The sequence below is a fragment of the Rhinatrema bivittatum genome, chromosome 2, assembly GCF_901001135.1.
Source record: "Rhinatrema bivittatum chromosome 2, aRhiBiv1.1, whole genome shotgun sequence".
NCBI lineage: Eukaryota > Metazoa > Chordata > Amphibia > Gymnophiona > Rhinatrematidae > Rhinatrema > Rhinatrema bivittatum.
The window spans coordinates 688108402-688134339 of record NC_042616.1 but is presented as its reverse complement, the minus strand read 5'-3'; positions in this window follow the sequence as shown (position 1 = coordinate 688134339).

Genomic DNA, 25938 nt, shown 5'->3' with positions numbered 1-25938 from the left:
GAAAACTTTCCCTGGGAGAGGGAAGGAAGATCCCAATGAGAGCCGGAGTCCCCTCCTTCTCCAGGGACAGCACCAGAGAACATAGAGACTCAGCCTAGGAAGCCTTCATGTCAAAGGAATGAGACAGTACCATGGCAAAAATTTTAAATGGCAGGAATTCCTGCCAAAATATAGTCTGTCCTGGCAATAGGAACAATTTGTTCCCCCTTCCTGAATTCTTCCCTCACATGTAGAGCTGAGATTTGGCAGGCCTGGCTCATCAGAAGTAGACTGCACTCTCCTGGAGCATGTCAAACAAAAGGGGCCAGCCATAACACTCCCATATTAGCGCCCAAACCTCCTAGAAGGCTGAATCCCATCTGATATAACTGGCTAAGATAGGGCCCCAATGACCAAAACAGTCAAGGCCACAATCACCATGAGGCTGTCAAGAAGAAAAGCAGACAGACTGTGCTGCCACTGCACATTCCTCCCCACGCCTGCAAGCACTAATTGCATGAAAGGCTCTTTCTTTTGTCTTTCTTTTTTTTTTTTTCAAAGTAACTTTATTAAATAACAAGATGCTTCCAAAGAAGAGAAAAGACCAAATGCAGAAAGAAATGGGGAGGATGCCAAAACCAGCAAAAGCTGCCCAAGGGACCTTCCTGTTCCCTCCTGCTACCTCTTGACTCAACCGGGACCTGGAAGGTTCCCTGGAAGCCACCTAATCCAAGCTGCTCAACCAAGGCCTTTCCCCTGGGAGCTTGTTCAGGGATTTGCTCTTCCAGGGAAACAAATAAAAAACAATTTGTTGCCCCAGGAGCTGGAGAGCCTGCTCTACCACTAGAGGCAGCCTGAAGGCTAGTGTCCTGGGAGTGGACCAAAAATTTGTTGCACCAGTCCAGACATGTTCCACTTCCTGCTGGAGACAGAGAAACTGGCAAATGCCTAGTCTACATCCCTTCTTAAGGCAGTGATGTCACTGAAAAGTTTGTGGCCCTCTGTCTTCATCTGCTGACAAGGTGGAATAAACCTATGTGTCTGGACTGCTCTAGCAGGATGATAAGAAAATTGGCCCTTTTGAAAATTTACTAGGGTTGAATGGCTACAGGGACAGAACTGGGGAGGGAAACGAAGTTAGGCACTTACTACTAGGCATCCAATTTATCATCCTAAATCAAGTAAAATACCTAGCAGATTCTTAACTTAGCGATCCTAACTCCAGAAACTGAAGTTTTAGGTCCCTAAATTAAGGTAAATTTGCAAATGAAAACTTCAGTAATCACCTGAACATATGCAACTTTAGGCACTCAGCTTTTTTTTTAATACTGGTCCCTAAATTACCAAAAGGATATAGACAGATACAGGTAATTCAGAGGAAGACTCCAAACATGTTGCACAGTGTGTACCATAAGCCTTAGGAGTAGAAAGTGAAGGAGATAAATATATGTTTTACTTAGAGCAGTACTTCTCCAACCTGTCCTTAGCCTCTCTCACCCAATGTAGTTTTCACGATCTCTCGTGAATATAATTCTATATATTTATATGATCTGCCTCCATTGCATGATAATGTCCATTGCATTTCCACTGAATATCCATTGCATGAATTTTCATTATCCTAAAAGAAGAGCGGCTGAGGGAAGGCAAAGGGGTACAGGTTTCAGAGCTACTATTGCAATGGAAGGTAGAAGGGATGTGATAGAGACATTCAAATACTATAAACATATAACTAAAATGCAAGAGAAATGTATTTTTGATGGAAAGCAAGTCCTACAAAAAGGGATCATGAGGGTTGGAAGAGGGTAGGCACGACATAAGAAAAAAATTTCATCACAAAATGTTTGGTGGATCAATAGAAACGTTTCCCAGAAGAGGTACTGTAGAAAAATGGCAACAGAATTCGAGAAAGCACTATTGCATATGCAGAGGTTCCTTAGACCTAGAGATGTGAAGGTAAACATGGAGTTCAACTAAGGAAATCACAGACTACATAGGCTTTGCAGTCTTCCTCTAATGTTACTGTTTTTTTACGCTTTGGAAATAGTAAATGTGCTCTTGAAATAAGATCCTCAAATGCTAGAACTTGCATGGAATTCTTTTATATTCTATATTTGAAGGCAAGAATATATACAAAGCACAACACCAGTTAATTCAGGTAATGCTTCCCAACACTTTCCTGCCAGTATCCACCAGTTCTGTTCCAGAAGTAACAGGTTAATCTCTGCCAATTAGTTCAGTTGCCAATTAGTGCCAGTTGTGATGGATGTGTCCTTATTTCTTCTTTAGGGGTGCTATTTCAATGAGCCAGGTCATTTATTCTTGCTTTATCTTCCTCCCAACTAATATTGTGAAAAAAAAAATAAAAGAAAATAAGACACAACTGATGATTTCAAAGTGTTAGGTACACAAGTATAAAGAAGTGAGATGACATTTGAAAGAACTGTTTTCACACACCAGATGAAGTGGCACAAATATCATAACAAATGCATTACTCTGTACTCATTAAGGGGGTAATTTTAAAAGAGGATTTACATGTGTAAATGTAACTATTATTGTAGCAATTTTCAAAAAAACAATGTATCCGCATAAAGTGCACTTACATGAGTAAATCCTATGGACAATGCAATGGCATATACTATAGCAATTTTCAAAAGCCCACTTACATGGGTAAAGTGCCTTTGTAAGTGTAAAACCCAATTTTAAGTGTGTAAATCTTTTTTAAAATTAAGTCCGTAATGCACAGGAAACAATGTCTCTTCAAACACATTTGAAAGATACAAGAGTCACTGTTCAACTGAAGACACATACAAATGTCTAAATTAAAAGGCAGTTTAAAAAAATTACAAAACAGTACAGTAAAGGCAGGAGTTGAAGATGTTATTGCTGGTTGATAATATGAAATCACTAAATCATTCTGGCAATTCATGATGAAATATATATGAAAAGAAAGATACTCATTTGCTACACAGTGTTCATTTAAAATGTTGCATAATTACCCTCATTTAAAGTAGATATATATTAACTCCTTTCCTATAAAATTATGAGAACTGTTCATGAAGCGAACTGTCTTTAACTGTTCTCTACAAAAGACTTAGGGGCAGAATTATGAAATGACATGCTGACAAATATTTGGCATACCTTGTAAATATAGCATTAGAAGCTGATTCAATAAGTTAATGAGTTACACACATGCACATGATAAAACACCAACACCAAAGGGAGCATGATCCTTTACAATCAAAATCCTCTGCACTAACCAGCCAAAAGTGCAGTAACCAGCCAAAAGTGCAAGGACACTTTACCCAAGGCAAGTCTTGCCTCACAAATCTGCTTCACTTTTTTGAAGGAGTTAATAAACATGTGGATAAGGTGAACCGGTAGATGTAATATACTTGGATTTTCAGAAGGCGTTTGACAAAGTTCCTCATGAGATGCTTCTAGGAAAAGTAAAAAGTCATGGGATAGGTGGCGATGTCCTTTCGTGGAATGCAAACTGGCTAAAAGACAGGAAACAGAGAGTAGGATTAAATGGACAATTTTCTCAGTGGAAGGGAGTGGGGCAGTGGAGTGCCTTAGGGATCTGTATTGGGACCCTTACTTTTCAATATATTTATAAATGATCTGGAAAGAAATACGACGAGTGAGATAATCAAATTTGCAGATTATACAAAATTGTTCAGAGTAGTTAAATCACAAGCAGATTGTGATAAATTGCAGGAAGACCTTGTGAGACTGGAAAATTGGGCATCAAAATGGCAGATGAAATGTAATGTGGATCAGTGCAAGGTGATTCATATAGGGAAAAATAACCCATGCTATAGTTACACAATGTTAGGTTCCATATTAGGTGCTACAACCCAAGAAAGAGATCTAGGCGTCATAGTGGATAACACATTGAAATCGTCGGTTCAGTGTACTGTGGCAGTCAAAAAAGCAAACAGAATGTTGGGAATTATTAGAAAGGGAATGGTGAATAAAACGGAAAATGTCATAATGCCTCTGTATCGCTCCATGGTGAGACTGCACCTTGAATATTGTGTACAATTCTGGTTGCCACATCTCAAAAAAGATATAATTGAGAAAGAGAAGGTACCGAGAAGGGCTACCAAAATGATAAGGGGAATGGAACAACTCCCCTATGAGGAAAGACTAAAGAGGTTAGGACTTTTCAGCTTGGAGAAGAGATGTCTGAGGGGGGATATGATAGAGGTGTTTAAAATCATGAGAGGTCTAGAACGAGTAGATGTGAATCGGTTATTTACTCTTTTGGATAATAGAAAGAATAGGGGGCACTCCATGAAGTTAGCATGGTGCACATTTAAAACTAATCAGAGAAAGTTGTTGAGAACGGGATGTTTTCGTGCCCTTGGGCCTCAGCCCGACCCCAGACAGATCCAGGACCGAACCGAGGGTTGACGGCGTGATCCAGCTTGGCAGACGCTTACCCTCTGCCAGGCCTGCAAGCTCCCATGGCAAACAGAAGGATGATGTTGGAATGTGAATGGTCTTCCGACCATTCCGAGCCTTTTCGGACCTGCCGCTTGGATCGGCATGGAGAGGCAGGCCTGGCCTGAGGTCGAGGGCAGACGGGCCTTGACACGAAGACATGGCAGACTAGGATTGATGCGACGGCATCACAAATGAAGACTGGGGTTGATGCAACGGCATCACAGACGAGACTTGGGTTGACGCAACGGCATTACAGACGAAGACTTGGGTTGATGCAATGGCATCACAAACATGACGAGGAACTTGAAATCCAAACAAGAAAAGAAGCAAGGCAGGAGGACATTGGCACTGTCTCTCAGGGCGCCCTAATCAGTTCACCCGCAGAACTGAGTCACGGACCACCCTGTCCCACTGCACACCCTACACAGCCCGAGGAGGCTGGTCACAGACCACGCTGAGAACGGGACAAGCGCAGGGAAGGATCCAGTTGAAGCAGAACTCCAATGACAGAGCCGATGTCGTCCGAAGCTCCACAAAGGCTGGCAGGACATGACAGCTCAGGAACACAGGAACGATTCCACCTGTAGGCTACTCCACGCTCAGGAAAGACGTCATCCGAGAGAGCATGGCCTGACAGGTACCAGAAGGCTCAGGAGCACTGACGTGAACACCAAAGAGGGCAGAACACCAAGAGGCGAAACACCAGGAGACGAACACCAGGACACTTGGAGGAGGACCTCAGGCACAAAGACATAGCATGAAGACATAACTTGACATGACGAGACGAAACGAAGAGGAGCTCCATGAAGAAGACCTGACGGAGCTCTGCAGACAGGAGCCTCCAGAGAGAAGTAACTCCGATGCAAGGCGAAGACTGACTGACGGAGCAGCCCTTTTATAGGGCTGAAGCAGGAAGTCCCATTAAAGGTGAGGCCAGCACACTTCCTGTGTCTGGCCCTTTAAATCTTGAAGAGAGGCGCGCACCGGCACCTAAGAGAGAGCAGCAGGAGAGCTGTGCAGGATCATGGACAGCGGCCTACACCGATGTACAGCATCAGAAGAGGTCAGGCTGGCCTGGACGCAGGCCTGACGGCAGCGGCTCCAGCCGCTGCAAGCAGCCTCGAGGGCGGCTCCAGCTGCCAGGAAAGACCGAGGCTTTTGTGGCCTCCAGCCGCGAGGGTGCTATCGGCATCAGCAGCAGTCCCGGCTGCGCTGAAGATGGCAGAAAGTCTGCGGCTCCAGCCGTGGCAAAGAGGAGCAGCACGGGCGGCCTCCGGGCCGCAGGGAGAACACAGTCCGCGGCTTTGGCCGCGAAGAAGGCCCGACGGCGGCGTCCTGCCACGTCGAAGAAGCAGCGGCAGCATGGGGTGAGTGCCTGCTCGCGGGGGAACCCGCGGGCAGGATTCATAACAAAAGTTCTTTTTTACTCAACCCTCAATTAAACTCTGGAATTTGTTGCCAGAGGATGTGGTTAGTGCAGTTAGTATAGCTGTGCTTAAAAAAGGAATGGATAAGTTCTTGGAGGAGAAGTCCATTACCTGCTATTAATTAAGTTGACTTAGAAAATAGCCACTGCTATTACTAGCAACGGTAACATGGAATAGACTTAGTTTTTGATTACTTGCCAGGTTCTTATGGCCTGGATTGGCCACTGTTGGAAACAGGATGCTGGGCTTGATGGACCCTTGGTCTGACCCAGTATGGCATGTTCTTATGACAAATCAGGACAGAGAATCCTACTACCTTCCTCCCAACTCCAACACAAATAAAGCCACTGTCAACAAGGTCTCTAAGGTGATTGTCTGATACCTCCCTAAACCCATCGAGAATGGTGACTTACTACTTCTAAAGTGCCCCAAATGTCTCTTGCTGATATCTCAACTGAACTGCAAATAATGCTGCCTACCTGCATTTCACAATATATCAAGATGCTTTGCTTGATGACATGATGGGTGAAAGTCAGGTTTGGGCAGAAGCCCATCCGTGTCGGCGTGGAGGAAAGATTGGAAAGGCTAGAGAATGAAACTCTTTGGGGATGGAGAGATGAGTAGAGTTTTTATTTTTGTGGTGAATGCACAAGGACATGATCTCCCATCCCCTGTGTTAAATGTTTGCCTGCTGGCCCTTCTAGCATGCTAACATTTAACTCCAGCCATTGAGCAGGAGCTAAATTTTCTGGGGCCTGACAGGCTCACTCAATTTAGCATGTGAAGGATTTCAAAGGGGCATGGGATAAACACTGTGGTTCCATAAAGAAGAGAGGATGGGAATAAAGAGAAGAGCTTGCTGGAATGGAGGTTACTACCTGGTGATTACTACTCTTACTCAATAAGCCTTCACACGGTTAATGCAACTCCAATATTGCACTCTGCTTTAACGGGAAGGGGAATTGTGGAAAAGAGGATTTTCATTCAGACAACAACCAACAAGGACTGAACTACACAGTCTAGGTAAACAAATAAGTGTGGGGGTAGCTTCCTTATTGCGGCCATTAGTACCCTAAACCAATTAAGCCTGATACATCACTTTGAATACATATACAGCGTTGCTCTTTGCTTCAACTGCAGGGGGAAATGTGGAAAAGAGAATTTGCATTCAGACAACAACCAACAAGGTCTGAACTACACTGTCTGGGTAAACAAATACGCATGGTAGCTTGCTTATTGCAGCGATTACTACCCTAAACCAATTAACCCTGATACTTCACTTTAAATGCATACACAGCGTTGCTCTCTGCTTCAATGGCAGTGAGAAATGTGGAAAAGTGGATTTACATTCAGACAACATCCAACAAGGCATTGATCTGTGCAGTCTGGGTAAACAAGCATCGGGTAACTTGCTTGATTCGGCAGTTACTACCATTAACCCTTATGCTCACCTTTGATGCAACTCCAACATTACTCTCTGCATCAATGGCAGGGAGTGGCAGGAAATTTGAATCAAACAGTTACCAACAAGGGCCCTGAACTTCGTGGTTGGTGAAACAGCTAAGTATGGGAAAATATGTGTGGGAACTTGCTGGGCAGACTGGATGGGCCGATTGGTCTTTTTCTGCCGTCATTTCTATGTTTCTATGACTATCATGATAAGAGCTACTGAGCTCATTATCACCCTACTTTCATAATTTGTATTAGTGTGAGTGCTAATTGACGCATGCATGCAGATTCAGTTTAGCACTGCTTTTCATCTGTGCTAGATCAATAGTGACTGAGCCACCATTTGTCATGCACACTAAAAGTAATAGCAGCCCTTATTGACTCAACCCTTTAATTCAGAAACAATTTTCTTACTATTTTATGCCTCTTGAAAACATCATTGCTGAATGATCTGATGCTATTTTATAGAAAGGTGAAACTAAGTTCATTGTTAAAACATAGAGGTATCTTTACAAAAATATAAATGGTTATGCAGTCAAATGGCATACCCATGTCTTAAAATGCTTAAGAACCTGCTCCAGACTGACTGGACACAAAGAAATACAATGTAATTAATCAGAAAGGAACCACTTCATCTGCCCATTCTGCCACAGGCCTCACTCTACATGTGGTCTTCCATTTTCCTCCACCACTAAAGTCCCTAAGATGTATCCCATACTTGAATTCTGCCACTGTTTTGGCTTCTATTTCCTCCACAAAAAGTATCTTCCAGATGTATTTTATTTATTTTATTTAATGCTTTTTTATATCGGTGTTCGTGTGTACATCACATCGGTTTACAGTAAACGTATAGCAAATATGGAGAGAGAAAGGAGCAAAAGTTACAATGAACATTATAAATAATTGCAAAAACCAATAACAGAGAAAAGGTTATAAATTAGTGTCTTAGAGAGTGAAGATTTAGGAGGGAGAGCGATGATTGTTTCAACAATATGAATTAGTCAATAAATAAGTAACAACAGAAACTATATACAGGTGGATTTTTGTTGTGTGTTAGCTTGAGGGGGGGGGGGGGGGGGGGGGGGAGTTAAGTAAAGGCTTGTTCGAAAAGCCATGTCTTTAGTTTCTTTTTTGAATTTCTGAGTGCTGGGTTCCAGTCGTAGATCTTGGAGCATCAAGTTCCAGTATAAGGGGCCAGCAATGGAGAGCGCTCTCGCTCTGGTGTAGACGAGGTGGGTGAGTTTGGGCATGGGGATATGTAGAGGCCGGTGTAGGCCCGGTCCCACGGGAATGGTTTTGGCCCGGGGGCATTTCAGGGGCATGGCTGTGGCCTCCAGACCAGCCCCCGGACCGGAACATGGCGCGCGGCAGCCGGCCCAGCACGCGCAAAGTTACGCCGGCCTCGAGCAGGTGTAACTTGTGCGACAGAGGTGGGGGGGTTTAGATAGGGCCGGGGGGGTGGGTTAGGTAGGGGAAGGGAGGGGAAGCTGGGGGGAGGCGATTTCAGAGTGGCCTCGGAGGGAACGGGCAGCTTGCGCAGGGCTCAGCGCGCACAAGTTGTACAAATGTGCATCCCCTTGTGCGCGCCGACCCCGGATTTTATAAGATATGCGCGGCTACGTGCCTGGTGCGCGAACAAAAGTACACGCGTGTGCTGTGTTTTAAAATGTACTCCATAATGTTTTGAAATATTACTTTAGATATCAGAAGCTAAAGTTTTATAGATACCCAATTCAGATTTTTCTGGACATTGCACGAATAACACAGTCAAAGAGAAACAGATTTCTTGCAATGAAGGGGGAGGTAACAAATAGGGGAGAAAAATTTATTTTGCGTATTCCTTGTCCTTGTATTTTGCTTTGTGGTGATACTAAGTATGTATTTAATAATGCAATGCAACTTCGTGCTTATTTAGATTCTTCTTCATGATCCTAAGTTTCCCCTAAAGGAAAGTTGGAATGTAGAAAGTTGAGGCGACAGTTACAGGTCTGCCATGTTTGATAAATAAAAATTTCTTTAATGTATCTGCTATATTTCTTTTTCTTGGTCTCCCCTATTTCTTTTAAGATGATTCAATGTGTGCATGACCAGATATTGTAAATGGGGATATTCTTGGGAAATTTTCTTTTTTTTAAATTTATTTGATTGTTATCTGGATTATATGTATTCACATTGTTAATTTTTCCTGTTAAAATGTTAAAAATGCAATAAAATATTAAATATAAAAAAAAATAGGAAAGAAAAAGAAAATATAATCTGGTAAAAATCTTCTGATCATCATTAATTAAGGCCACAAGAGAGCATCAACAGGAAACAGAAAAATTGGGAGTGCACAAATGTACACCTGATTTTATAACATGTGCGAGCTGCCGCGCACATGTTATAAAATCCGGGGTCGGCGCGCGCAAGGGGGTGACACTTATGCACCTTGCGCGCGCCGAGCCCTAGGGGAGGCTCGATGGCTTTCCCCATTCCCTCCGAGGCCATCATGTGTACATTTGTGCAAGCCCATTTTTTCTGTTTCCTGTTGATGCTGCCTCTTGTGGCCTTAATTAATGACCAGAAGATTTTTACCAGATTGTATTTTCTTTTTCTTTCCTATTTTAAAATATAGTGATAATTATTAATTCTGTTTTAAGATTTTTTTCTAGAGTTTATTCTAAATAAATAAATAAAATAATCTCTCTCTGTCTCTATCTATACAGTTTATCCCAATCTCTCTCTCTCTCTCTCTATATATATATATATATAGTTTATCCTAATAAAATAACACTGTTAAACATCCCCGAAATCGGAGCTGCCTCGGAGGGAACTTTCCTTTCACTCCCCCCCCCACCTTCCCCTCCCTTCCCCTCCCTTCCCCTATTTAACCCACCCCCCAGCCCTACCTAAATCCCCCCCTACCTTTGTTCTCTAAGTTACGTCTGCCGGAGGACTTGGGACCGCCCCCAGACTGCTGCCCCACCCCTTTTTCAAAGCCCCAGGAAATACACGAGTATATTACGTATATTACGCGCGTAACACTTTGAAAATCTACCCCTATGGATTAACTCTTCTGAAGAAAATTCTCCAACTCATCAGGATCATGAAAGGTATTTTGCACTATTTAGAATTATAAAATATATATTTTTTAAACAGTCTGGCAATAAACAAATTAGCAGACACTTGAACTTTTACAACAAATATTTTCTCTTTAAACAATACCCAGAAATGGCATTTTATACACTCATACATATACGTAAACCACAGTTATAGGTTTCATGCAATTCAAACTTGTTTGGTATAGTACAAGATACCATGAAACACTAAACAATTATACTATTTTTCTCGTAGAAACCTTATACCATGACTAACTAAGCACCAGATAAGATTTGTACTGGTATATTGCTTTGCCTTCATCATGTGTATACTTTCAAAACTGGTATTTTTAAGAAAATGATCCATTGTATAACCTTTTTATTTTTTTTCTAAAGGCTCTCCACATACATTATCCCTAGAGATAAGTATCTTTATTAGTTTGTGTTATCTTTCTGTGTCCTAGACTGGCCAGATCTAGTGTATCTGTCCAGGGGGTTGTGTCAATTTAACTATGGTTAATGCTCCAGTGAGGTTGTCTCTGTAGTAGAGGGTCTCTGGACAACTAGTCCTATGCAGCAAGTGTCAATTACTCCTTCGAGATTGCCTCCTCCTGACTATACCAAATCAATATGAGGCAACTAGAATCTTCCACAAGCTAATCAACTGATTTGCTAGCTAGGTAAATAAAATGATAAGGAAACATTCCCTTTCTTGGATATTATTTAAAGGGTACAGCACACAACCAACTTCACAAATCTTAACCTATTTTGCTAATAAGGACAGGCAAATAGTACTACCATCCTGTCCAAGACTTTAACATAAACTATCCTGTCCCCTTAGTTTGGCACAAGAAACCAGGATTATCTTCACGTCAGTTTCCTAACATATACCCTGGCACTAATATTATACTGATCTCTTTAGTTGTTCCTTTTTGAATTGGTGGCTGATTACTCCAAGTTCTTTTTTGTTTTTTCTTGAAGTATGGCAGGACCAGTACAGCACTTCTACCCTAGTACAACCAGCACAAAAAAATAATGCCTTTAAAAAGTCTGACAGTTATAGTTAATGTTTACATTTTTTTAAAGTATCTGTTGTATCTGAAAAATCCCCTCACATGGCAATCCCATAGGTTTACCTTTATTAATAGGATTAACTCTCCCTCCAAGTGCTGAGGAGGTAGAATAGTGAGCTCCAGGTAAAACTTGGCATTGGATAAAAACTAAGATCTTCCTAACTTGCTAAACTATTGCTTGCTGAACATAAGAACATAAGATATGCCATACTGGGTCAGACCAAGGGTCCATCAAGCCCAGCATCCCGCTTCCAACAGTGGCCAATCCAGGCCACAAGAACCTGGCAAGCACCCAAAAACCAAGTCTATTCCATGCTACCATTGCCAGCAATAGCAGTGGCCACCTTCCAAGTCAACCTAATCAATACCAGGCAATGGACCTCTCCTCCAAAAACCCATCCAATCCCCCTTCAAACATAGCCACACCAATTGCACCAACCACATCCTCTGGCAATAAACTCCACAGTCCAATTGTGCGCCGAGTAAAAAAGAACCTTCTCCGATCCATTCGAAACGCGCCACACGCCAACCTCACAAAGTGCCCCCCAGTCTCTACCATCCGAAAGAATAAACAACCGATTCACATTTACCTGTTCTAGACCTCTCACGACTTCAAACACCTCCACCACATCCCTCCCCAGCCGTCTCCTCTCCAAGCCGAAAAGTCCCAACCTCTCCAGTCTCTCCCCACAGGGGAGCCGCTCCATCCCCCCTACCACCCTCTGAAGGAAGTCTGATTGTGCTTTGAAGTACGGTATATTTCTTTCAATCTGATAATTTGTGCATTAAAATGTATTTCTTGATGGAAATGTGTTTCATGTCACTGTGGTGAACTGTATTGAATTAGCTAGTACCAAACAGTTTTGAGTTACTAGGGCTTCCACTCTACTCTGTATATCTACTTACTTGCTTCCTGTTTCCTTGTGAGTTAAATTCTTGGTTGCTTATAACTAGGTTTCATCTTGTTAATAAAGGCAGTGCTGCTTTACTTCTCTTGCAAAGAAGAAACCTTGTTTGTTTTATTCAGAAGACATTCTTTTTTCTAAACAAACTCCAGTGTACCACAAATCTTTAACAAAAAAATAGATTGGAGTCCAGGCAATGTAAAAGAAGATAAAGAAGAAAGCCAGAACATATAAAGAAATTCCATAACTGGGGAAGAGTAAGATAAGCTCCCGAATAAGAACAAAACAGTATGAGAAACCAGGTAAGTGAGTTACTGATATATAGGGTCATTTATCAAAATGCACTAAGGGCTTATTGCATATGAAAATGTGTTTAATGCATGTGATAGCACCATATTGTATGGTGTGATGCAAATTTGGGGTGGGCTGGGTTTGCCAAGAGCTATTGCACAGACTTAATGCTGATTTTAACTGTGTGATAAGGTTTTATTGTGTTTTGTGATGTTTCCTGCAAGGCCTATTTTGGGTGTGAGAGTAAGAAAGAGAGTGAGAGCACCTGACCATGATGTCATCTCCCTAGATAGGTATTTGTATCCCTATGGTAGGCCCACCTAGTAACTCGAGGTGAGGTTTAGGAATTAGTGTAGGGGGTTAGGGGCCACTTTGACATTCAAAGTGAGATGTACGAACAGAACAGTGGTCTCTTGTGAAGATTTGATGACCTTCGGAGTGAGGAAACTCACTCCAAGATGAGATTTGGGCAATGTTCTCTCCACCTAGCTTGATAGACTCTCTACCTGGGTAACATCAAGCTAGGTGGAGGGAACATTGTACAAATCTCATCTTGGAGTGATTTTCCTCACTCTGAAGGTCATCAAATCTTCACAAGAGACCACTGTTCTGTTCGTACGTCTCACTTTGAATGTCAAAGTGGCCCCTAACCCCCTACACTAATTCCTAAACCTCACCTCGAGTTACTAGGTGGGCCTACCATAGGGATACAAATACCTGGGCACATTGGATGGACCATTTGGTCGTTTTCTGCCATCATTACTATATAAGTCAGTCAGGTTTTCAGGATATCTCTGATGAATATGCATGGCATTTATTTGCATGCACTACCTCAAATGTATGCAAATATTTATCATGCATATTCATTAGGGTTATCCTGAAAACCTGACTGGTTAGGGGAGTGGGCTTTGAGCAACTCTGAATTGAGGGAAAATGGCAGTCATTAAATCTAATTCACCTGAAACAAGAGCTACACAGTAAATAAAACAGAATGGAAGAAAAATTATCAGAATGCCATGAGGCTGATATTCAGGCTACTTAGCTGGATAAGTAGTGACTTATCTAGCTAAAGCCGGATTTTAAAAGCGGTGCATGCGTAAAATCGGGGGTTATACGTGTGGCCGGGACTTGCACGCACCACGTGCATCGTGTAACCCCCCAGTACATGCACAAGTGCCAGGCTTCAAAAAAGGGGTGAGCCAGGGGTGGGTTCTGGGTGGGGGCGGGCTGGGACAGTGCCATTAAACGCTGTCCTGGGGGAAGCACATGCCAGCAGCTTGCTGGCACGCTTAAGATATTTCTGCTCCGAAAGAGCAGTAAGTAGAAAAATAAAAAAATTGGGGATAGGTGGGGTAGTTTAGGGGTCAGGAAGGAGAAGGGAAGAGGGAGGAAGAAGAGGGTTAGGGTTAGGGAAGTTCCCTCCCAGTCCGCTCCAATAAAGGAGCGGAATGGGAGGGAACTGGGAAAAACAGAAATTGCGTCACCGCGCATAAATTAAAAAATAATCCCTGTGGATAGAAGAGGCCACCTGCCCGCACATGCGCATGCGGATATTAAAATCTGGTGCACATGTGCGCATGGTAATCTTATTTTATAACATGTGCGCCGATGCACATAGGTAATAAAATAGCCACGTCCATGTACACACACCAGGAACCACGTGTCCATGTGCACGCATGCATTTTTTTTTTTTTTAATATACTCCTAAGCTATTCAGCTCTGAATATTGAGACCCATGAATCTAACTGTCCAGGTATTAAGGACTTCACAAACAGGTTATATTAACCAGACTACAGCAAAACGCATCTGGCATCATTTGGAACAGGCAGAGGCCATATTTTTGAAAAAAAGCTGAACATCAAATGTAAGATAAATACTGTCAAATGGGGGAAAGAGCAGTCTGCTGCTAATACTTACATGCAGCATGTGAAATCATTAGCTGAACTACCCCAAACCCTAGGAGATCCAATTGAGGAGGCAGAAGTTGAATCGCTAGCAATTCAGGGGCGCAGCCAATAAAAAAAAGCCCCGATCGGGCCACACGAAAAAAAATTTGCGATGTGAATCGGAACCGGAATCAGAACTGATTCCGGTTCCGATTCACATCTCTAGTATAGATGTTAAATGTGGAGTAATCTCCTTCTTAACGTGGTGGAGTATATTCTGATTTCCACCTGGAAACATTCGCAAGAAGATCCTACGTTTCAAATGGAAGAGGCTCTCAACTTGGTGTAGGACCAGCCAGCTGGATCCCTTCTCCTGTGGCCTGAGGATCTCAGATGAGTATATATTCTATTAAAAAAGCGTTCCCAGAACTGGATTAAATTCCCCACCCATCAGCACAAACACAAAGTTAGTGAACTGTAACAAACCCACTAACTTCATACGCAGTCACAGCATCTTACTATTATAATTCACAACAGCATCATATTTGATCATTTTTGCTACTCATCTATATTTTTATACTATACATATTTATTAATTGATACAGTTGGATAAAATGTTAATATTCTTCCTTCAATTTCCTCCCCTTTCAGATCCTAGTTATTTTTCCCTGTTTTTTGTAACTTTCTCACATCCTAAATATTGTTATTATACCTGTTAAGTTTCATTCTATATGTGACGTTGAATTGGGAAATGTTTTACTATGTTACTCTCTGCCTTTACTCACATTGTTAATTGTAAACCGGGTTGATGTGATTCCATCATGAAACTCGGTATAATAAAAATAATAAATAAATAAATAAAATAAACCTCTAATCCTCATGCCTCAGCACCTCTTCAGTAAAAGATCATTAGCGTGCCAATGTGGAAGGGGCTTCAACCTCTCTCTCCCCTTTGGTATCAAAGTTCATGAAAGGGCTGTGGCATTCCAAACCTCCAGATCGTAAACCTCTAATTCCTTAGGACCTCAATAAAATCCTAGCTCAACTCATGAAACCACCTTTTGAACCTCTTAAGTTGATGGACTTGACGTTACTCATTTCAAAAATGTTGTTTCTCATGGCCATCACTTTGGCAGGAAGAGTAAATAAAATACGGGCACTGGTTTTAAATGCGCCATACCTTTAAGTTTTTTCATATTAGGCTGGTTGTACGTACTTACCCCAAATTCCTCTCGAAAGTGTAATCTGTGCTTTACCCTAAACAAGGTGTTGTGATAACATCATTCTCTCCAAGACTATATGTACACAAAAGAGAACAGTTTCTTTACTTCTTGGTCTGTAAAGAGAGCCCAAGCAAATTATCTAAAAAACACTTAACCTCACCAACAAGTTTTTCAACTATTCATGTCCTTTGCTCTCAATAGATTGGGAAAGGAAGTTTCCAAACAAACTATGTCCACCTGGCTAGCATAATTATAGTGAGATGTTACACTCTGGCTGGTTTACAGATTAGATACTCTGGCAAGGCTCACAAGAAAGCCACTTCCATTGAAGATATATGCAAAGCTGCTATTTGGTTATCTATTCACATGTCCCGCTACTTTCTGAAGAACATAACCTGAGGAGACAGTAACTTTGGATAAGAAGTTCTGTGCTATCTATTCACTTGGTGATCCACTCTCCATTTGGTGGGTTGGGTTGTCTATAAGTATTCATTCTGCTATATAATCCTTTACTTGGGCCTCTCCATGCGTAACAGCTAATTCATGCCTCTTGGTCGATGTAGAAAGCAAGCTTGCTTACTTGTACATAGGTTTCTCTGTAGGCAGCATGATGAATTAACCATATCAGGCAGGAAATTAGGGATCTTGGTTGTATCCTGGACAGTGAGCTAAATATGACAGCTTCAATAAAAGCCATAATTAAGGATGGTTTTTATAAATTACAAATTTAAATTAAGTTGAAACATCTGCTTCACAGCAATGACTTCCGTACTTTCCTACAGGCCCTTCTTTTATCTAAACTTGATTATTGTAATGTCCTTCTTTTGGGCCTCCCCATCTCATCTATCCGCCCATTGCAACTTCTGCAAAACACGGCGGCACGTCTCTTGACCAATACCAGGAAATATGATCATGTCACTCCCATTTTGATAGATCTTCATTGGCTGCCAATTTAGTTCTGAATTCAATACAAATGTCTGTCACTAATTCATAAATCAGTTTACGGTGATAACGCATAATGATTAAACGCGTCTCTCCATATCCATACCCCTCAACGCAACTTAAGGTCTTTAGGAAAAGCATTTTTATCTATACCATCACCTAAATTAGTGCATTTGAACGCAGTCAGGGAAAGAGCTCTTTCATTGGCAGGACCAAAAGTCTGGAACTCGCTTCCTCTTGATATCCGGCTCGAGCCAAACATACACACATTTAACAAAAAACTGAAGACATGGTTGTTTGAACAGGCTTTTACCCAACCAGGCTAATTCCCTGTTTTAGATACTCTCCCTTTCTGCTAATTATAACCATGGAATTAGTCCATTACACTGTTTATTTTATTTTATTTCTATCTATTGTTTAATTTAGTTTTATGGTTATATTGTAATTTGGAATTTTGTTATTATTGATTTTGATATCTTTTAAAGTATTTATTTAATATGTTCTGGGGCAATGCCTTTTATTTTTTATTGTTTTTAGAATAATTATTTTATGAATTTACTTGATCATAATTTTAGTTTATTTTAGGGTCATTTAATGCTTTTATTGTGTTGTAAACCGACATGAAACTAAGACGAATATAAAAGTGCCTAAATAAATAAATAAATAAATACTTATTATTTGCCCTTTTCCTTGGACAGACATACAGATACACACAGATGTACACACAGAGCTCACCCACCCATATAGGCATACATGTGCCTGCCCATTTCCCTGGACACAGACACATACACAAATACACACACAGAGGCTCACACACACACACATGCTCCCCCACCCATACATGTGTGCACATACACATAGGCGCACACATACACACACACACACATACACAAAGGCACATATTAAAATACACAGGCTCCACCTCCACACACACACACTCCCATACACATATACACACACACATATCCACACACAGGCTCCCCCCATGCACATACTCCCATACATAAACACACACACACACTCACATATATACAAAGGCTCTCCCATACAAACAAAGGCTCCCCCCCACACAAACCCACACAGGCTCCCACACACAACCAGGCTTCCATTCACACACACACACACACACACACACACACACACACACACAAGTCAGGGCCTCTACTTCAGCTACCGCCAGACCATTTCTTCATCTGATGAGGGATGTGGTTCATGGCAGTCCTCTCCTTCTTTGGCCACTGCGGGATGGGTTCCTGCGGCATTTCTCTCCTTCTTTGGTCCTTGCAGGATGGGATTCACAATTACAATGGCCATCCTGCAGGCCTCTTCAACTGATGCAGGATAGAGTCCATTGGTGGCCAGAAATGGGACATATCTAATAAGAGTTTATAGAGATGGCTGTAGTTTATAGAAAGGTTCTTTATGTTTCTATTTGCTTTCTATTAATTAACAATAAAATAAAACAATACTGCATATATTATTGTTCGATTTTAATCTGTATATTTGTTACTGACCAGACAACCTGAGTAACACCCAGAACTTTTTGCCATGTGGTTCAAAGTGTGTTATGTCGCGTGGGCCTCAGCAGAGCAGGAGGGAAGACATGCCAGAGGCATTATAAAGCTTGTCCTCCTCCTCATCCTTTATTGCTGTCATCGGAGCCAATGAGAGAGGGCATACGAGTGTGGCAGGGAGAGAAAGAACTTGGGATTGCAGGGGTCGGAAGGGGGGAATGAATACATAGAAATGGGATCATGGAATGGGGAGAGCGAGAACCACGGAGAGGGGACAGTGAGTGAGCTGGGGAAAGTGGTGGCTTAGTGGGGTGGGAGAGGGAGTGAACTGTGGTGAATGAGGGATTTGTTGGGATAGAGGGGGGTGGCTGGGGTGAGGATTTTGTTCAGTGTGTGGACAGACTGAACTGGAGTGGGTGACAAGTTTTTTGGGGAGAGTGCAAATGAGCAAGTGAGGGTTTTTTGGGAGGGATGGAGAGACTGGGGTGAATGAGAAGTTTATGGGGGGGGTCACCTATTAAATAAAGAGTTTGAGAGGGAGGAGGAATAAATGAACTGACCAGGGATCATAAGGAGGAGGTGACATGAGATATAGGCCAAACGATTATATATAGCTAGAAACAAGCTGAATAAAAAGTACAAAATTCAACATTTTTGATACTGTGATCAGGAAATGCAAGAAATTCATCTGCAAAATATGTAAACAAACATGAATTTGCATTTAGAGGCTAAAAAAAGGAATGGACTAGTAAGAAAAAAGTTCTGATTACAGCAAAATAGGTGAATATTTTGCTATTTAACTAAGCATTTAAAAAGGTTCGGACTCAGAAAACTGCTACGGATATTTTTTGAAGGTATAGTTAAGCTCTGAAAAGAAAAGAAGTAGGGGAATGTGAAATCCAAATGTTACGATATGGGCGTTACATCTGTGCATTATAAGGAATACTGAAAAGTTTTTATTTACTTCTGCCAAACAGAAAAAATATCAGAAATCTTTTAGTGCATAAAATCTTCACATTCCTATTAACTATTACATCCTCTCACAGAATCCTGTGTATAAAGACAGTCAACTAATCTAATAGCTGCAAAGTATAAAGCTGCAGTATGCATGACAGTAAAGTCTTCATGAAAGATTAAGGAAATATAAAAAATCTGCAGCCAACTTTTAGGGTCATTCACTAAAGCTTTATCGCGTGCGTTAGTGCCCTAACGCATGCAATATAATGCTAATTAAGGGGAGGGGAGGAGTCGGGGCAGGGGAGGGAGGAGTCGGCGGTGTCTTCGCTGCCAGCGAAAACGTTACCAACGTTATCGTTGGCAGTAGCGTGCCGAATAGCACCACCTTTCACGGTGGCGCTATTCGGTGCGAAAACCGGCAGCAAAGACACCGTGGTGGTGCGAAGGCTGCGGGCTTTCGCAGGCCCGCCACCCATTCACTCCCCCCACCCCCTGTTTTCGCTGGATTCATCATTCAGCAATGAATGATGAATCCAGGCCTTTGTTACATAAAATTCCCACCTGATTAGATAAGAAAATTCTCACATTTTAACAGTTATAAACATGCTTTTGACTTTGTTTAATTATGATAAAACATATTTTTAAAAATTGGCTAAAAGCAAGCATTATCAAACTTTCATACATCTTTTATATTTTGTAATCAAACTTTCATACATGAGTAACCTTTCTAATGGATGGATATTAATGAGCATCTAGTGTGTAGAATCATGCTATTACAAGCTTAGCAGAAAATTCTATGTTATCTTGCTTGTAATGTTTAAGACATTCATTAGGGACTAATCTTTATTGGGAAAATATTTTCTATGCTGTAAACAATTCATGGAGAATGCATATACTGATATATTTTTCAACCACTGAAATTTCAAAACCAACAAGATCACTGTGGTGGCAATGCCGGTACTTGCCGGGAGCAGCCTTGCCCTTCTCTACCGGCCCTCATCAACAGAAACCAGCAGCAGTGAGGTGGAAGATGCACAGAACTCTTCCCCCCTCCCACCTGGAAGGAGTTGCCGGAGGGAGTCAGCAATATGTCGGCTGCCCACTCACAGCCCACCCAGTGCCCGCCTACCAACAAGATCACCGTTGCGTCGACACTGGGGCCTGACGGGAGTGCGACCTTGCCCTTCTCTACCGGCCTCCATCAACACGAACTGGCAGCAGTGAGGTGGAGGATGTGCATGACTCCTCCCACTCCCACCTAGAACAAGGAAGGAGTCACCAGAGGGCATCAATGCCTTGTTGGCTGCATGCCCACAGCCCACCCACCAACAAGATTACCACGGCAGCAACACCGAAGGCGCTTGCACCGTGGGGCATGCACCCTTGGTGCTCACATGAAGGAGCACAACAAAGAAGCTTGCCCCTTTGTGCACCCTTTTGTACAGACCTGAAGTGCTTTATTCCACTAAACCCTGAACATAATTGCTACAATCATGGATCAGATGTGCTTTATTGAGCCTGCAAGGAGATCTGAGTGCCCTGAGAAAGAACCAAAAAAGGATCTCAAACTTGGTCTTCCCTACAGCAAGTACCTGTTCTCGCCCTCGCTCCACCCTCTCTACCTTTGTGATGACTGTCTTCGGGTCTGACGGACAGATGTTGCCGCGGCTTCTCCTCCCCGCTTCTCCCTGGAATCCCCGGGCTGGCCTGACGCTGCGGATCCGCCATGTTTCTGATGACGTAAGGGCGCGCGCTCCAGAGTTTGTACCGGCAAGGGCGCGAACCTCGGGGGCGTCCCCCATAGTGACGTCATCCGCTTCCAACTTAAAAGGTCTTTGCTCGCAGCTAGGAATCGAGTTAGCAAGGGGGGATAACTCTCTCGCTGCTGCTCTGCCTCCTCAACTTACCCAGGAGTACCCGCTCCTCGGGGGCCCCGCTCTCTCTCTTCTTGATTTCAGATTGCTAAGATGGGATCCGGTACTCACACTCACCTCGAGCGCCTACGTCCCTGAATGCTCAGAAGACTCCTTACTGCCTGGAAGTGATCGCAGACGTGAACACTGTGAGCTCTATTATAGATAGGCCCTCGTGGAGCGAGTACTGGTTCCTATGTTCCTAATCTCCGAAGACTCCCTTCTGTCTAAGACGTTATCGCAAGTACGGAGATCGTGAGTCATTATTGCAGATTGCAGATAGGAACCGGTACTCTCTCCACGAGGGCCCATATTCCTAAAACCCTACAAAAACTCTCTTCTATCTCAGAAGCTATCACATACCTATACCTTGTGAATTACCATTACAGATTGCAGATAGGAACCGGTACTCGCTCCACGAGGGCCTATGTTCCTAAAACCCTCCAAAGACTCTCTTCTATTCCAGAAGCTATCTCATACACAGATATTGTGAGTTCTTATTCCAGACTGCAAATAGGAAACAGTACTCGCCTACGGCTCCTGTTCCTGAATATACTGAAGACTCTCTGTTGCATAGAAGCCATTACAGATATCTACAATTGTGAGTGTATCATCTGCTACTGGTTATGTATCCAGACCTATAGTCTCTTTCTACAGCTCAGCAACTCAGAGTTCGCAATTCCAGTATCTGAGAGACTTCAGCCCTGCCGGACTCATCAGCTCACCACTGCCACCTCTGGTGGTTCTACTTCCTGTCTAATAAAGAACTATCTGTGTTTGTCTCCATACTCCAGCCTAGCCGGTGGTCCCTCTCAGGATATCCTCCTGAGGGCGCTGTCATCTGCCATCGGCCCAAGGATTCACCAATTTCCATTAAGTGTTCATTCCTTACACTGCTAGAGTGGTATCATACAGACTGCCACTCTGTGGGAAGTCAACCCACAACAGATCACTAACTCCGTCTACGGAGTACAATGGACTGCTGGCTACTCTCCTTGGGGGAGCAGATTCCATAACAGATTGCAACTCCTCCTCTCTGGAGGAATAGATCTACATCAGGTTGCTAACTCCTCTCCTCTGGAGGAACTGAGTACTAACAGTTTGCTAGCTCCGCCCCTCTGGGGGAGCAGATCTATAACAGATTGCTAGCTCCACCTCCCTGGCGGGGTGATCGATAACAGATTGCTAGCTCCTCCCCTCGGGAGGAGCTGATCATTAACAGTACTAACCCTTCCACAACCTCTTCCTGCTTAATGTTTACTTTTATTAAATGTTCAGTTCTGTCAAAAAATATCCTTAATGACCTTCTAGAGGATATACACCCCACTATTTTTTGCATCTCTGAAACCTGGCTGAATGACAGATAATGTTTTCTTAAACCAAATTTCCCACCCTAATTATGAGGTACTTCATTTTCCTAGACCTAAACAAAAGGTAGGGGTTTATTAACTGTAGAAACTATAATTTCTCAAAGGCCGCTTGAAATGAATATGCCATATCCTTTTAAGATAAAATCAATAGATTAAAAAATCAATTTCCTATCTGATTTCTTACAAAAGCACCTGATGATTCACATGGCCTGATTAAATGGTCCACGTTTTGACAGAGTAACTAATCTTGAAATCAGTCAAATAATTGCTAGAATTAAGCCGGTTACCCACCCACGGGACCCTATTCTAGCCAGTTCCTTGAAAAAAGTATACTGTGTTATCACTCCACTCCACAACCTTAATTAATCATTCTCTCTCTGAAGGAATAGTACCACATGGGTTAAAACAAGTGGTGATAAAGCCGATTCCTAAAAATAAAACTGGAAGAATCGATGATTTGGACAACTATCGACCAATATCCAATTTGTCTTTTCTATCTAAAATACTTGAAAAAGCAGTATTATCCCTACTTGTAAATCATTTGGAAGATCAGGATATTCTCTTCTTAAATCAATTTGGATTTAGGAAAAGTCATTCAACTGAGACATTACTTTTCTCTTTAATGGACTCGGTTTTACGAGGGTTTGATTCAGATGCAACTTATCTTCTCATGGTAATCGACTTAACACAGTGAACTATACCTTGCTGTGCCAGCAGTTGAACAACATTGGAACTGAAGGCAGAGTTCTCAAATGGTTCTCTTCCTTTTTATCTTACAGAACATTCCAAGTCAAATTGGGTAATCACATATCTGATACCTTCCACATGAATACAGGTGTCCCTGAAGGTTCAGCACTCTCGGCAACACTATTCAATATTTATATTATCCCTCTGTGCAAATTACTGGCGGATTTAGGAATCACATTCTTCCTGTATGCTGATGGCATATAGTTTTACATTCCATTCTCAAAATCAGTAGAAAATACAGTAGCGACATTTTCAACCTATATGAAAGCAATATAGCAAGAACTATTGCAACTTAAACTAACATTAAACCCTAAAAAGACTGAAATCATTTGGTTAAGTAGAAACTCTTTGATAGCTAAACCACCAGCTCTAGACCTGGGTAATTTTCAAATTACTCCCTCAAATCAAGTATGGGAGTTAGGTCTCCAGCGAGATGAGAACCTCACTATGAAAAAGCACATCGATAAATTAATTAATACAGGTTACGTCAAGTTGTGTATATTACATCAATTGAAACCTTTATTGACATTCGAAGATTTCAGAACTGTATTGCAGACTCTAATTTTCTCAAGCCTATACTACCGCAACTCCTTACCTCTCTATCTTTTCGCATGCCTCTTAAAACCATTACAAATACTACAAAATGCCTAAGCAAGGCTTTTGTTAAGATCCAGGAAATTCGATCACATTACACCCTCGCTGATTTCACTACACTGACTGCCAGTACAATCCCGAATATATTTTAAAGTATTAATGCTAATATTCAAAATCATTCATTCTAATAACTCCGGTAAGATACGTCTGACATTACAATGATACACACTGCAGCGAACACTAAGATCCCAAAATAAAGGATACATGTAAGAGATCGTGTGTTTTCCATAGCAAGCCTAAAACTTTGGAATTCTTTACCTGAAATGTTACGTTTGGTACCAAATAGAAAGGGATTTAAATGTGAATTTAAAACATAGCTATTCAAAAATGCATACAACCTAACTTAAAACATCAGAATGTAGAGGACTACAATAACAGGAAGGACAAGAAATACTAATTGATGCATGAGAAACAAATTAATGAAAGATTGTAAGAATCTCAATACAACGTACATAGTATGTGAAATGTATTTTAGCTATTCTTGCACTTTATGTCTTATGTTCTTTAATTAATATGTATTAATGCCTGTTAATGAACACTTCCTATGTAACCCATCATTATTTGTTGTTTTATAACTATGAATGTTATTATTGTAAACTGTTGTGATCTTTACATGGAACGATGGTATATAAAATGTCTAAATAAATAAATAAATTTTACTTGAATTATAGACACATACAAAAAAAATGCATATTTGTGAATTGTTGTGGCTCATGACTATGAATTCGCTTTATATTGCACTTCACAGGAAATTTCACTGACGCCGCAAAATATTTTTGGTAGAAGTAAATAAAAACGATTCAGTAGTTCTTCCAATGTACAAATAAAAGGGTAGATTTTAAAACCCCTGCGTGCATTAAATCCAGCCTTTACGCACGTGGACGGAACTTCCGCGAGCAGGGAAAATTTTCCAAGAGGCCCGGCCATGCACATGAAGGCCGGTACGTGCTCAAGGGCCGGGCTTCCTGAAAGGAGCGGGCTGGGGGACAGGGAGGGGCGTGTGCCGGCAGCTGGCCAATGCACGCAACTTACTTCAGCTTGGGAGCTGAAGTAAGTTGCAAAACAAACAAAAAAAAAAAGCAACAGCTAAGGTTTAGGGGGTCAGGAGGAGAGAGGAAGAGGGAAGGAATATAGGTAGCGCACGCATGTTATAAAATCGGAACGTCCATGTGTGCACGCCAGGAAGCACGCACACATGGACGCACACGCACACGTATTAAAATCTACCCCATAATGTCCATATGGTAACACGTGGTTTTCACTATTTTCCAGTTACTTTCTTTTTCAGAGCTTAACTGTTCCTTCAACAAATATCAGTACCATTTTTTCCTATTCCATACCTTTGAAGCACTTCGGTAAATGACTGAGGTGTATATTCGCCTTTTTTTGCTCTAATTGAAGCATTTTTCTCACTAATAAATTACATATTTAAACTAAGGTGACCATGTACTAAAGGGCATTAGTGTTAACATCCGTATTGAATGCATGATAGGGCACTTTAATGTGGGCATCACCTACTCTCCATATAGTAGAGGAGTATCCTAGTGGTTAGAGCAGGAGGCTACAAGCCCAGAGACCGGGGTTCAAGTCCCATTGTTGTACCTTTGGACCTTGAACAAGTCACTGAGGGGTAGATTTTAAAAAAGAACGGACGAGCTACCCAGCACGCACACATGGATATGCAATTTTATAACATGCATATTATAAAATCCCTGTCAGCGTGCGCAAGGGGCTGTAGAATTTCACTAATTTGCGCAGCAATGCATTGTAGGTCTTCCCCAGTCTGTTCCAATTAAGCGGACTGGGAGGGAATTTCCTTACCCTAACCTCTCCTAGGCCCCCCCATTTTTTAAACTTACATTTTGCTCCTGCAAAGGAGCTGTAGCAAGTTGCTTGCGATCCCCCCGCTGTACCGGGCATCTCTAGCCCCGGCCCACCCCCCAGACCGCCCCTCTGCCAAGGCCCATTTCTTGTGCGCATAACAGGGGTTATATGTGCGGCTGGGCCCCTTTAAAATGCGCGCAACGTGCACAAGGCCCGGTCACGCACATAACCCGTGTTTTACGCGTGCAGGCCATTAAA